This window comes from Paroedura picta, chromosome 8 (assembly GCF_049243985.1).
Source record: "Paroedura picta isolate Pp20150507F chromosome 8, Ppicta_v3.0, whole genome shotgun sequence".
Lineage (NCBI taxonomy): Eukaryota > Metazoa > Chordata > Lepidosauria > Squamata > Gekkonidae > Paroedura > Paroedura picta.
This window is the reverse complement of record NC_135376.1, coordinates 85,102,994-85,115,889: the sequence shown is the minus strand read 5'-3', so window position 1 is coordinate 85,115,889 and position 12,896 is coordinate 85,102,994. Positions and strand designations below refer to the sequence as shown.

At 44.9% G+C, this 12,896-nt stretch overlaps 1 protein-coding gene across 2 annotated transcripts in view; it reads right to left on the bottom strand.

Moving 5' to 3' along the window:
* The window catches only part of CABCOCO1 (ciliary associated calcium binding coiled-coil 1), a 345,621-nt gene that overhangs the window by 228,764 nt on the left and 103,961 nt on the right, over positions 1-12,896 (bottom strand). The window contains exon 2 of one of the 2 annotated variants that reach the window (XM_077350722.1): positions 3,501-3,554. The exons of the other annotated variant lie outside the window; for it this stretch is intronic. The gene's annotated coding sequence lies outside the window, so the exon portion shown is untranslated. The remainder of the gene's footprint in view (positions 1-3,500; positions 3,555-12,896) is intronic. 2 annotated transcript variants of the gene reach the window in all.

The following is a 12,896-nucleotide window of genomic DNA, read 5'->3' as shown; positions in this document are numbered from 1 at the left end:
GAAGAGGAACTAAAGAGCCTGTTGATGCGGGTGAAGGAGGAGAGTGCAAAAGTTGGCTTGAAACTCAACATCAAGAAAACAAAGATCATGGCATCCGGCCCTCTCAATTCCTGGCAAATAGAAGGGGAAGAAATGGAGATAGTGACAGATTTTATTTTCCTGGGCTCCAAGATCACTGCAGATGGGGACTGCAGCAAAGAAATTAAAAGACGCTTGCTCCTGGGGAGGAAATCTAGACAGCATCCTAAAAAGCAGAGACATTACCCTGCCAACAAAAGGGCGTTTAGTCAAGGCTATGGTCTTCCCAGTTGCAATGTATGGCTGCGAAAGTTGGACCATAAGGAAGGCCGAGCGTCAAAGAATTGAGGCTTTTGAACTCTGGTGCTGGAGAAGACTCTTGCGAGTCCCTTGGACTGCAAGGCGAACAAACCGGTCAGTCCTCGAGGAGATCAGCCCTGACTGCTCTTTAGAAGGCCAGATCCTGAAGATGAAACAAAAATATTTTGGCCACCTCATGAGAAGGAAGGACTCCCTGGAGAAGAGCCTAATGCTGGGAGAGATCGAGGGCAAAAGAAGAAGGGGACGACAGAGAATGAGGTGGATGGATGGAGTCACTGAAGCAGTAGGTGCAAACTTAAATGGACTCCGGGGAATGGTAGAGGACAGGAAGGCCTGGAGGATCATTGTCCATGGGGTCGCGATGGGTCGGACACGACTTCGCACATAACAACAACAACAAGGCATTTAATTCATAATACGTGTTTTACAGTTTTGGATATTACTTTTTAAAATACCGTATTTGCTGGCGTATAAGACGACTGGGCGTATAAGACCACCCCCCCCCAAACATTTCCACTCAAAATATAGAGTTTGTTACATTACATTACAGTACTATGGGCCACTATGGGCAGCTATGTCTATCCCAACTGAAGTGCACCCGGCGTATAGGACGACCCCCCACTTGGAGGCATGTTTTTCAGGGGGGAAAAGTAGTCTTATACGCCAGCAAATACTGTAATCTGTAGCATTCGCAGGCCCCATAACTTCCTGGGAGGACTGAATGATTTTTAGTTGCTTTCAGAAAATGTTGTAAGCAATTTGGAATCTCCTGTCTCTGAGCATACAGAGCCTCCTTGCAAATTCAAAATATTTCAGTTTACGTATTGTATGTTCAAAGCATACTACAGCGGGGGGGGGGGGGGTTGAACGAACAATAAATACTGACAGATATATAATATATTAAGCCAGACCATGGTTTAGGAATGTTAAGGGAGTAGTTCCTTCCTCTCTACCTCTACACATGGCCCCTTCCACACAGCATTTAAAATTATTCTCTACATTGGCTGTAGCTTTATCAACCCCTACCTGACCCTGAACTAAGTAGGGAGACTGATATTACTTTTACCCCTAGAGGAAGAAGGACCTGTTGTCTAGGTGTAGCGGAGTTCTTCCCATAACATATTTACTTAGTGACATATTCAATTAATAGTCTGTCATTCTTGCTAAGATTCAAAGCAGATTACAAAATGATAAAACCAAGCAAGAGGAACAGGAGTCAGGGTGGGGCAGTGGTTAAGAGTGTTGGATTAGTATCTGGGAGACCCAGGTTCGAATCCCTGCTTCTATCACAAACGTTTGCAGAGTGACCTTGGGTCAGTCACACTGTCTTAGTCTAACCTACCTCAGTGCAGATTCCATGTTAACACATATTTGCCCTTTTTGCACAGCGGTGGCCACACAGCAGCAGCAGAATGGTTCTGCTGTGTGGGGGGCTATTTTGCAGGAAGGTAGGATTGTGTTCCACCTCCATCAAAACAAAAAAAAATGTCCTGGTCCACCCCACAGTGCACCAAAGTGCCATGAAGCCAACCAGGGCATTTCTTCCCCCCTCTGGGCAATGGTAGGACAGGGAAGAGCCGGGCTCTTCCATGTCCATGTTGGCTTGCCACCAACAGGCTCTTTTGGCCCCTGCAACAGCTAAAGAAATGCAGATTCTCCAGTGGATTCTCCAGCAGCTGCATCATGTGGAAGTGGGGATTGGTCCTGCTTCTATATGATCACCCTCTTGGCCTTTTCTGCCTGTGTGGAATCGGCTGTTGAGAAATAATTGTTTCCTTTTGTCCCTCCTGAATCAACTACCCATTGCGTTCAATGGATGCCCTCAAGTATTACTGTGAATGGGAGAAAATGTTCTCTTTGTCTACTCTCTTTACCCCTGTGCCTACTTTTATAAAGCTGTATCATGTCTTCCTGAGTTGTCTCGGAACGGAAAAGACTCAACTTCTCCTTTCTTCAACTTTTCCTTCTAGGCCCAAAGCTGTTGCTCTGAGCTGGGCAACTACTGCAGGGTGCTCTGCAGAGTGTTTAGAAGGTGCAGAATGCTGAGGTGCATATAACCTCTATACCACAGCAATTCCACTGGCTACCAACCCACTCCCAAGCTCCAGTCGAGGTGGTTTTCTTGTTCTTTAAAGTCCTACATGGCCAGGAAGCAAAGTATCTGAAGGACCATCTTCTCCCATATATTGCTGCCAAGGAATTGAGATCCCAGGGAGAAGCTCTCCTGGTTGTCCCACCAGTAAAAGAAGTTCGTCTAGTAGATGCACCAGAGGGCCTTTTTGGTGGCAGCCCTGTGATTATGGAATGACCTCCCCAAGGAGGTGCATCTGCTTCATCACTGTCAATCTTCATTAAGTAGTTGAAGACAGGTTTATTGAGGACTGAGTTAGTTTTTATTAATTGCTTTTAAATTGTGACCTTTTATGCCTTTTGATAATTGTTGCTTTATTTATATTGTATAATTAGATTGCAACAAAGGGTGACAAATGGAGACTTTTCTTGGATGGATGGATGGATGGATGGATGGATGGATGGATGGATGGATGGATGGATGGGTGGGTGGGTGGGTGGGTGGGTAGCTAGGTGGGTAGGCAGATAAAGATGCAGCCAGGGAAACATTTGTATTTGGAGGTTTCCTGACGTGCTGTGGCAAAGCCCTCCCTCCGAAACCTGTACCAAGACAAATGTACCAAGGAGAACCTACTTCAGAGGTCTGTAAAATTGAGCATTGTTGTCCATTTTGCTCAAAACCTTGGGAGATCTTTAGATTAAATGGAGGACAATGTTCTCTGCCAGTTTGGTGCCATTATCTCTAAAAACAGCTGCAAAAGACCCTTTAATTTGTTCTCCCATTGAAAATAGCAAGCCTGGAATCCAAACAAAACCCCATCCATTTGCATCCCAAACAGGTACTGGTGCACAAAAATTAGAAATAACTTGTAAAAGGTATTTCACCAATCCAGAATCCAAAAAATTTTTTTTCTTGGCCCCTAAAATGGACCTCATTATGTTAGACAAGAATAGGTGGGCTCAGGCATAACGATACCTTTAATTATTATTGTATATTCTTTGTTCCCAGGACTGCTTTCTTATGTTTCCAAACACCTGTCTCTGCAAGTGAGGATTTTAAAAGCTTATAAAATGGAAATGTTTTCTGTTACCTGTTTGAAACTGATCCAGGAGGGGGCTTTGGGTGAACATCATCCTGACTGGACCTTAAATGCAAAAAGGTGAAAAATTAAAGGGGTTCTATCACCAAAACCAATGGAAACATATAAAGACTCAAGAAAATAAATATATACAATTATCACAGAACTGTCTTTTTAAACACTCATTTTTGAGCTGACACCCGTCAGGGAAGTGGCCCCTCTTAGAACTGTGGATCATGCCAACTCTGTTCTGTTTGTTGGACCTAATCTGCTTTGATCTTATTTGGACCTGCCTCCTATTTGGGTCTGTTTCCTGTTTTCCCCTTCTGCAGCTAGCAACACTCCATGCAACCAGGCAGCATTTAGCGTGTTTTTTTCCCCCGTATGGCTTTAAATAAGCTCTGATTCAGAGTCTGCTCTGCCTTTATCTGGATTATGATGCACAAGCACTGAGGCAAGCCAATTCTTGAGAAGATGAATGGCTTCGGTTTCTGTGATCTTTTTTTTTGGGGGGGGGGTCAGTCTTTCACATCACTGCTCCATATCACTGTCACACTGACACGCTGTAGTTTTCTATTTGGCATGTGACAAATGATTTCTCTTGTGGAAATAACAACCTGTCAGAGCCACAAGCAGCAAATCTTCCCATGGACACCTGCAAATAGAAGGAATAGCGTGTAGCCATTGATTCCTCCCCCGTTACACCAAACCTCACGAATTCTCCCACAATGTTGCTGGAAATTTACTTGATCTTTGATTGAGTAGCCAACTTGATGGCAGCCAAGAGGTTGTTCCTGACTGAATTTTTCTTAAAGGTTTGACGTCAGCTTTGGGTTCTGGAAATAACTGTGAATGGGTGAAAAGGAAGCTGATGGTAATTTTGTCTCAACATTTAGTTGAAAGCATACCTGGTGGGTCTTTGGATGTGGGACTAATTGGTAAAACATCTGCTGTGCATGCAGAAGGCTCCAGGCTCAATCTGTGGCACTGACAGTAGTCGGTGATGAGAAATGCCTCTCCCTGAGGCACCAGAGAGCTGCCGCCAATCAGAGCAGACCAGCCTTTTCTCAACCTCCTGACTGTGGAGGAACCCCTGAACTATTTTTCAGGTTTCAAGTGGAAGTGGGACAGGCCCCTTCGGAGAAGTGGATGCGGAAGAATAATGTGGGAGCCTGCCAATCAATCAAGCAACCATTTGCCATTTCCATGGTGGAGAAACAGACTAGTCCTGTAGACCAGTGATTCTCAACCTTCCTAATGCCGCGAACCTTTAATACAGTTCCTCATGTTGTGGTGACCCCCAACCATAACATTATGCAAGTGTTCTTTCACGGAAAATAAACCAAAGCTGACCAATGGCGTGAAGACCTATTGTATCTTCATGATTGCATATAAATTGGGTTTTTTCCAGGGGGTTCTCAGTTCAGTTCTGCCTCTTGTCCCACCATGCATGGACGCCTGCAGGAGGAGTTGCAACAGTGGCAGTGCCCCTCCCAGCCAAGCTGCTCACCCTACCGTGACCCCTGTGAAAGGGTCCTTCGATACCCAAAGCGGTTCCAACCCCCAGGTTGAGAACCACTGGTGTAGAGGAACAGGAGAAGTGGGCGCCAGTGGTGTCAGCAGCCATCTGACCTTCTGGGAAAAGCTGCTTTACTTCTGGGGAGCTCTCGTGGAACCCTGGGGTTCCCTGGTTGGGAATCCTTGGAGTAGACAATACAGGACTTCATGGGGTGTTGAAGAATAACTTGGCCTAGGATGAGACCTTCATTGTTCTGGGAATGGCAGGGGCAAGGTGGGATCTAGGAAGTGGGGTCTGGGGATTACAAGAATGCCCTTGGGTTCACTGTACACAAGCTTTAAAATAAAGATTGGTACTGGGTAATCTATGTCATTATAAAACTCTCTTACTAGGAAGCCTGCTAGACTAAAGCAGTGCTTATATGTGAGGCAAATAGTGACCCCTGCTTCTTAGGTTTTTGACTTGACAGACAAGACACAGATGGAAATGGGGTGGGGGTGCCAAAATGTTAGTCAATTGGATTTTAGCTGTGAGGCTTAAGCAAGCTTTTTCACAGATAAAGTCTTGTTACACTTCCGGGACCTTCCCATCACGATTGATACAGATAGGGAACTAGAGGTCCATTGGCTGCCTTTGGAGGTGACATTTGATGGCTTCAGGAGACTCGCATTAACCAAAGTGGACAAGTTGCTGGGTTTGGTGAAGGCAACCATTTGCCCCCTAGATCCCTGTCCATCTTGGCCACTCAAATAGGGTGACCAGCAGATAGGAGAACAACTCAGGGAAATTATCAACTTCTCCTTGTCTATGGGAGAGTTCCCTGAGTTGCTGAAGGAGGCAGTACTACTAAAGAAACCATCGCTGGATCTGTGAGACCTGACCAGCTACTGCCCAGCCTTTCATCTTGTGTTTCTGGGTTAGGTGGTTGAAAGGACAACTGTGGACCAGCTCCTGGCACTCTTGGAAGAAACTTAAGCACTCGACCCATACCAGTCGGTCTTCCATCCTGGCCACATGGTGAAGAAAGTATTGGTCACCTTGATGAATAATCTCCAACACCAGCTGGATCAAGGTGGTTCAGCCATCCTCATGATGTTAGATCTGTCAGCCTCATTTGATGTGGTTGACCACGAGTTGTTGGTCTACCACCTCACTGGGACGAAGATACAGGGGACAACCCTTCAATAGATTATCACCTTCCCTACCCTGTTAGCCTACTAAAATAGTCTTTAAAAAATACTATTACACTACTTTGTCTCATCATGTATGTATTAATTCTGCTAACTAATTTTACTTTTGTACAAAATATCCAACAGTAGTCCTTTCTAGGTTCCCTCCATCCTATCTTCTGCACCACCACAAGAGTTGTTTGGCATGAATTCTTTTGCTGTGGGTCAGAGGCAGCCCTTACAAGATTGGTGCCTCAACTTCCATGGGCTTTGCCTGATGGTGCTAATCTCTAGGGAGGGGCAGCCACTGTGCAGGTTGTGAATAAAGTTGTAGCCAGGCTGATGGACAAAACCATCCTGTTCTTCCTATTTGAAGACAGCCTGGGGAGAAAAATGACGGCTCTGGAGTTAATTCCCAAAGACTTCATTTTTAAATTCACTTTGGAAAGAATAACGAGAAAGTCTTAGATGTGTAGTTAACACAAAGCTCCCCAGCTATAGTGGGTTTTACACTTCTCTCAGTTATATCAGAGTTGCAAATGCAAATTTCAGCACTCTGAGACATTATGTGGATTTGTCACACTCCCTGGAGGGCTGAAGACCTATAAAGCAATGAGTGAAAGAAAAAAAAGGAATGTGAAATTAGAATCCCTCTTTATGACATTTTCCATGTAGCGACACAAAATAAACTTCCATTCTACCTTATGATTGCTGGTCTCATGGGGCCTAACTACAGAAGCATTTTATATGAGTGTCCTAGAAAAAAAAAAAACTTGCTTTGCTCTATGATAAGAGATATTCATTTCTCACTGATAGGATTTAAAATCTAATCTTTGGCCTTGCGTCTTTGTAAAGCTCTGAAACGGCTAATACTTCTTCCTCTTGTCACTCATCCTCACATCTGTCCAGGCACCGCCCTCCAGGGGGTGGAGCCAGACACAAAATAGCTGCCACAGAGTAACCTTCAGTCACATACTGAAGATTCATGTGCTATGGTAATGGCTGCTGATAAAACAATGTTTTTAAAAATCTGCACTGCCATCCCACTTGCTAGGCAAATCCCCATCTGGCCCCGCCCACATTCTAAAAATGCTTGATGGGCACCTGGCCAGGTATTTTCAGGCTCTGAAGTGTCTACGGACACCTTGCTGTGGACACGTCTCTAAACACGAAACCACTGTATGGCACAATCACACAGAATATGTTTGGTGAGCATAGCTGTGTATAGACTACCTGGGTCCCCTCCCCTCCCCTCCCCACCCCCTCCAGGCCCATCTTTGGCCATTTTGGGAGGGGTGGGTGGGTCGACATGACTATATATGGTCATATCACTCCATAAATGTTTTACAAATTAAAATATATATAAAAAATTAATTAGCCCTCAGCTATTCAGGGAACCTTGCCTGGGCCATCAAGAAACCTCAGGGTTTTAGGAACCCCTGGTTGAGAAAGCCTGGCCTAATTGATGTTTTTGTGCCTTTATGAATCCATTTACACTTGGTTCTATGAAACAATTTAATACTCTGTTTTTCATTGTTAGCTGCCTTGGTGGCTCTGATGGGGTAGAAAAGTGGGGTATAAATTTTGTAAATAATAATCATTATTTAATAATAATAAATGTTATAAAAATAATAATTCACAATTGCGCTGATTTCACACCGGGCCACGGGGGCAGGCCCATTGAACTGTATATGCCCTAAAATTCACCCTGTGGACATCCAGGCTTTGCAAAGGAAGATCACCAGTTTGCAGACAAAGAAGCTTGAGGAATCCCATTCCACAGGCCCTGTTGCAGCTGTACGTAAGACCTTTGGAAGCAGGTTAGCAACTGCTGATAGCCAAAATAATATTTATTATGCTCTTATCTTCTGCTAATCTGCACCGAAACTTCTCTAAGACAAATAGCTAGCACAACAGTGCCCCCAGACTGTAGAAAGGTATTTTAGCAAGTGAACATAATATAATCATCTTCCGATTTTATTTATATTTCATTCTTCTGTCTGCACGGGGTGAGTAATGTTGCATAAAACAGTGCCATGCCAATCCCGAAGCAAATCTGTTCAAAAGGCTGCTCTTGGATCAGCGTACTTCTTCAGCTGTCTAAATTTATCTGAACATAATCTGCTTCTCTTAAAAATAATGATCTCAGTTTGAAAGTTATCGGGAGGTGGAACGCAGAAACGTTTCTGGGAACAAAACAGCAGTTTAAAATAGCCCTTACAAAATATCTTTCTTTGTGACTAGAAGACTAGAGCTTTGCATGGGGATGGAAACTCTCCGCAATGGCTAGATTATTAATTAACTACTTCCCCTAAAGATCTGCTAATGCTGAAAGCAGATGTAACATTCTTAAGCAGTCAGCCTGCTTTAGAACTGCCCTCACAACATTCATATTCACAACAAATATACATCAGGGGGCTTTTTGCCTTGGGGCGAGTGTTTTTGTGTGTGTGTGTCTGTCTCCAGGCTGAAAAACTAGTTATGGAACATTGCAAGAAATGCAACAACCGTGAAAATTGCCAATTGACTAATGCCTGTGATGTCAGCAAAATACTTCTCTGTGTTCCAGAACCATTTTGCAGCTGTTTTGAAAATGCCTCCCTTTAAAATTAATAATAAATTGAACCATCAGTGTTTTCGTAGAAGTGCTCGCATGCAAGAAGGGGAGTTGCATCAGCAATATATTCCTAAACTGAGTTAACATCCTTCTAAGACCATTGAAGTCAAGGGGTTTAAAAGGGGACAGCTCTGTTCAGGATTGCACTGGCAATGTTTTTAAAGTGTGACGCATCATTGGAAGGGCAAGACTGAGGGCTGACTCAGTGTTTGACTTGATAGAAAGCTTGCCTTTCAAGCAAAATGAAAAGTCGGGAGGAAGCCAGCCTTATACTGTGGGTGAACAACCGTCCTCCCTGAAGATTCTGTTCAGCTGTTAGCCAGTGCCGTTCTCAGACTGTTTATGTCAGCTTTACTGACTCGTTGAGCAGTGTTGCAATCTATGTTTGCTCTGAGGGAGGGGCACCTTATCCTGGGCTGAGAGGATGACTGTCATATGAAAAGGTAATGATTATTTTACCTCTCTGTAAACAAGAGGAGCAGGCGTCCGTAACTTGAGCAGTATCCTTGATGGCTACAGATTTCGAGCCAAACTCTGAAGTCATGTGCCCTGTTTAAGGATGAATGCCCATTAACGCTGACATACAAGACACCGAAACATTCCCTGAGGTCATGTGCTCCATTCCAGAGGCACTGTTTTTATTAAAGTCACAAGACGAACGCGCTTGAGTGTGACTGTGCACAACAACCAGGGATCTCTTGCGATATGCCCACTTTCTAGGCTAGCTCTCTTCCTTGTGACTTTTAAATCTCTCACCTCTTTTCTCATTGGGTTTCTTGATAAGGCTTGACCTTGCAAGAAATCCCTTTTTGCCCTCAAGTATAGCCACTGCCTTTCCACTAACAGGTCCCCAAATCAGGAATGCCATATAAGCAGGAAGCATTGCTATATTGGAGGCTGTGCATGAAATGAAAACACAGAACTTGAGGGTCATCTAGTCCAACCCCTGCACAATGCAGGAAATTCACAACTCTCCCCCCCACACACACACACACCCCAGTGCCCCCTGATCCATGCCTAAAGGAAAGCAAAACATCTCCAGAATCCATGGACCAATCTGGCCTGCAGAAAAATCCCTTCCTGACACCAAAGCAGGCATTATCCAGGGAGTATAAGAAAGGGCCATGCTATCAGAGCACTGGCTCATCCCTTCCTGCCCTTCTGCCCTCTCGTGGTCTGCCCAATAATCAGCACTGTCATCAGATAGCCAGCTAGCCCCTGCTTAGAAACCTGCAAAGGAGGAGGGCCCACAACCACCTGAGGAAGCCTGTTCCACTGAGGAACCCCTCTAACGGTCAGGGAATTCTTCCCTACAAAGAAGTCCTTTCCTTATGAAACTGATCAAAATTCTAACTCATCCTTCCTCACAGAGCTTGAAGAGGCATTCGGGACTCAGGGTTATTTATTTACTTATTTATTTTATCATTCACCTAAGAGACCAAGGCAGAAAATGTGATGGTCTGGACTTGAATCTACTGTAGAACAACAAGGTGCTGCCCTAACTGGGAACCCCGTCAGAGTCCGAGATTCAACACCCTCGGCCGGCAAGCCAAGACCCAAAATGTGTACCAAAAGCAGAGTCAAAGTCCAGTCTGAGTTCTAGTTACCAGCAAAACAGGTCTGGGTCCAGGGCTAAGGTGGGAGCATGGTCATGGAGCAAGCTGGGGTTGGGAGCTGAGTCAGTAGTCCGGAGAGTAGTCAGGGAAGCAGCCGAGGTCAAGAGCAGAGTCAAACATCTGAGTACCAAGAGCCAAAGTCCAGAAGTGGAAGCAGGAGTCAGGAATTGGTAGACAGTTGGGCAGAGCTTCTCTGAAGCGGGGTCGAGGCGGGAACTGAGAGCAAGATGACAGATGGGGTCGATGCTCAGATTGCATCCATGAGGGAGTGTAGTTGCCATCTTGCTTAAGTGCAACCTGCTAACCGGCTGCACCTGCGGCCTGAGACGTCATCCGCTGAGGTGCCTGCACCTGGGGCCCATTTGCCTTGACAGCGCGCCATCAGCCAGGCACTTTGCCGGCACACTGGCAAATCTACTTGTTGGCATTGTCTCCTGCACTCCATTGAACTGTCTGGGTTGGACTGAGGTGCTGAAGCTGATGAGATTGTTCCTGGGACAAAGAGCAGGGTGTCCGCCTGGCTGGGATCCAGTTGCTCATCCCTCCTGTCACAAAGCTTCATGAATTTTATGGATGAAAGTTCATGAGATCATACGATTTCTGTGAATGGATCTTCCTTGCATTATTCTCTCTCTCTAAAATCTGAGTGTATAGGATCCAAAGTCAGACCAGGTCCCATGGCTAAGGTTTAGGTATTCCCCTGTGCTGTTTTCCCAGTGTGAATTAGCCCCAGTGAGATGCTATCCTAGTGAAACATCCAAATACTGATACACCCCAGCTGCACTCTCAGTGTTTAAGGTATCACTGGACGTGTTTTATTTTACACTGACTGTATATATTTGCCTCAACAGGAGGTCGCAGGCCAGGAAAATAGTACAGGGGAGAGGGTTTCAGTCTTCCTGCCCTCACTTTAAGGGAGGTTCCATTCATTTGATTTTTCAATGGGAAAAGCCCACCTCCATTCATACAACTCCAAGGTGGTACCTGGAGATCCCCTGGGATGGGAACTCATCTCCAGACTACAGCTCACCTGGAGAAAATGGCTGCTTTGGAAGAGGGATCCTATGGCATTATACCCCACTGAAATCTCTCTGCAAATCTTGCCTCAAGCTCCATTCCCCAAATCTCCAGGTATTTTCCAACTTGCATCTGGCATCCCTTCCTGGTATCTCATCTGTTTGAGTCCTGCTCGGGGATTTGAACCCACGTTTTCCAAGTCTTAGTGCAGTGTTTTCACCATTATATCACACTAGGCCTTGAAGATAGATTTCCATGTCAAAGTGGACAATGACTTCAAAATCCACTGCAAATTTGGCAGAATTCTTTGTGACCCTATTTTACAGACAACTCCGCACAGAAGAAATCTGCTTCCCCAACCCCATCTGCATTTCAAGTTTGATAAGAGTCAGCGCTGAGAAGCAATTCCAACAAATTCTTCCCAGCACCGAAAATTATCTGTTTTAAAAGACTGCTTATTTGCCTTTCACTAAATTACAGCTCTTAAAGCATGCCCCCCTGGGGATAGCAGACAGCTGATTTAATTTTTAATCAGCCTTTAAAAGCCTTTTTTTTTTCATTCTTGTAAGTTGAGCCCATTTTCATTAATTTGAATTAAAACACCTCTAAAAAGCAAAAGGTCTTTAAACTTTCAAAAACACGTACCGAGCTATAGCTACAGCTAAGCAGAAAAATCCTTTTACTATCTGTCAAGGGATTTATTTAAAAAAAATAACATGAGCCGGTCAATTTGCAATGTCACATTAAAAGATCTGTTGCCTCATCAGGACATAGCAATCTAGCCACACAGAGCTCCAATAAACTGCATGTTTCAAGCATATTTAAAAGAAACCTGTTGCCCCATTTTTCCATTTAAAAACCTTGTCATGAGATGTTGCATATGAGTTCTGCATATACATATGACATAGCATATCTTGAATTTGGTACATTTACCAACTAAATACAGTGAAAGTCGAAACAGTGAAAGTCGAAACACAGATATTTCCCCCCTTTGCCTCTACGGCCCAGGAAAACACCAGGAAACAAACTAGGATGTTCCCATTTGGATATAGGGCTGCAGTTCTGGATTAGGTTTCTGCACTTTGGCCGCCAAAGTGGCCGTTTGAACACGAAGCGGTCAGTGCTGCAGTGTGGGAGGAAGGGGTGGTGCTGGTGCCACCCCTCCCCTCCCCCCCCCCGTAGCGCTGGCCACTTCGGTCTTGAACGGCCACTTTGGCACAAGCCTACTCTGGATTGTGAAATTCCTGAGGATTTTAGGGGGTGGAGTCTGGGGAGGGGGTGGGTTGAGGAGGGGCAGGATCTCAGTGGTGTACCCTATAGAGTTCACTGTCAAGGCAGCCATTTTCTTATGGAGAACTGATCTTTGTTGATTGGAAAACAGTTATAATCCTGAGCAAGAGCTGTTCATATAGATATAGATCTTAGTTCTCTTGGGGGGGGGGGGGTATAGCAGAAGAGGCAGTTCTGTAA